The sequence below is a fragment of the Herpailurus yagouaroundi genome, unplaced genomic scaffold (genome assembly GCF_014898765.1).
Source record: "Herpailurus yagouaroundi ecotype Mexico unplaced genomic scaffold, PumYag 200, whole genome shotgun sequence".
NCBI lineage: Eukaryota > Metazoa > Chordata > Mammalia > Carnivora > Felidae > Herpailurus > Herpailurus yagouaroundi.
In genome coordinates, this window is record NW_024412431.1 from 3,895,798 (window position 1) to 3,897,346 (window position 1,549).

General features: G+C 47.7%; 1 long non-coding RNA gene across 1 annotated transcript in view; it reads right to left on the reverse strand.

Annotated features, from left to right (window-relative positions):
* The window catches only part of LOC121014026 (uncharacterized), a 7,731-nt gene extending 6,477 nt beyond the window's left edge, over window positions 1-1,254 (reverse strand). Inside the window, exon 1 of the long non-coding RNA XR_005783020.1 lies at window positions 1,036-1,254. This is a non-coding gene — a long non-coding RNA (uncharacterized LOC121014026). The remainder of the gene's footprint in view (window positions 1-1,035) is intronic.
* Between the last annotated feature and the right edge of the window lie 295 nt (window positions 1,255-1,549).

The window sequence follows — 1,549 nt, forward strand, 5'->3', positions numbered from 1 at the left end:
GCTCGGAGCCTGGAGCCTGCTTCGGATTCTGCGCCTCCCTCTCTCTCTGCCCCTCCCCTCCTCGCACTCTGTCTCTTCTCTCTCTCTCCCTCTCAAACATAAAATAAACGTTAAAATTAAAAAAACACAATAGTCAATCGTCTGTGTCAGAATAGTGACACATGTGGTCATTGTTGTGGCTTGGGCAGTTTCCTTGTGTAATTCAGTTACAGACATGACAGCGGCCTCGTGTTGGTCTTGTTCCATCACAGAGAGTGAACCTGTGGGGTTTGGGTTGTAAGATAGTTTATGCTCAACAGCAGAACAGGTATAGCCTTGTCACAACGGGCCAGCAACTAGCAACACCAAGGCCTCTCAGGCACCATTTCCATCGTTTTGTGGAAATGAGCACCCACAGATTAATACCGTAAAACTTGAGCAAATTCTGTAAAGTAATTCTGTTTCCTGTCTTTCAAAAAAGCGAGGGGTTGCGGTACATTTTAGCAAGCTTCCAGTGGTCACAAAAGCTAGTAAAAGATAAAAGACTGACTTCAGACCCTTGCCAGTTGGCTCAGAGATTGTGCTCTCAATGCAGTTCTAATTTTGAAGCATCTCTCCTGTGCCGAGTGTTGTCAATCAGGTAAACTTTCTGCCAAAGGGCCAGGTCCCAGACCCGTTCATCTGGGCAGTCTCTGATCCCTGTCGAAGCTCCTCGGTTCTGCCATTGTTCCACTCAAGCAGCCCATGACTATTATGTAAACACACAGTTAAACTTGATTTACAAGACATGTAATTGCTCGGCACATTGTCTGTCTCTGTGAGTCAGACCCGGGACAAAGAGAGAGCAGCAAACTATTCGAGCAGTGTCAGCAACGTGGTGGCTGGGAAGCTCCAAGTTCTTGCTCCCCCACAGAAACATTGGCAGGGAGGAAGCAGGAAGTGAACCAGAGTTCCAGCAGAGCTCTGGAAAATCGAGGTTTACAGCAACCAAATGAACACCTAATCAAGAAAAAGCCACGTTCAAATGGGGGGAAAGTGTTGTGCCTTTTCACTTACCCCTTCCTGACTCTCTCCCCAGCACATCGGTGGCCTTGGTCTTGAAGCCATGGCAGCTTGGTTCCCAGCTCCTCCGTTGAACCCAAGGGAGCAGAGAAGACCTTATTTGCAAATTACTGCGTGTCTGTTCTAACCTTTCTGGAGGATCTTGAAGGATTGACACAAGGTACTTGTCTCTTTGTTTGTTTCTTTCTCTCTCTCTTTTCTTTTCTTTTCTTTCTTTTCTTTCTTTATTCTTGAGAGAGAGAGAGTGCGAACAGGGGAGGGGCAGAGAGAGAGAGAGACACAGAATCTGAAGCAGGCTCCGGGCTCTGAGCTGTCAGCACAGAGCCCGACGCGGGGCTCGAACTCACGAGCCGTGAGATGGTGACCTGAGCTAAAGTCAGACGCTTAACCAACTGAGCCACCCAGGCACCCCAGTACTTGTTTTTTTCACCTAACTAGAAACTCAGGTGGAACAAGTGAACTGATGGCTTATAAAAGCTACAAGGTGAATACAGACAGACCCGCAGAT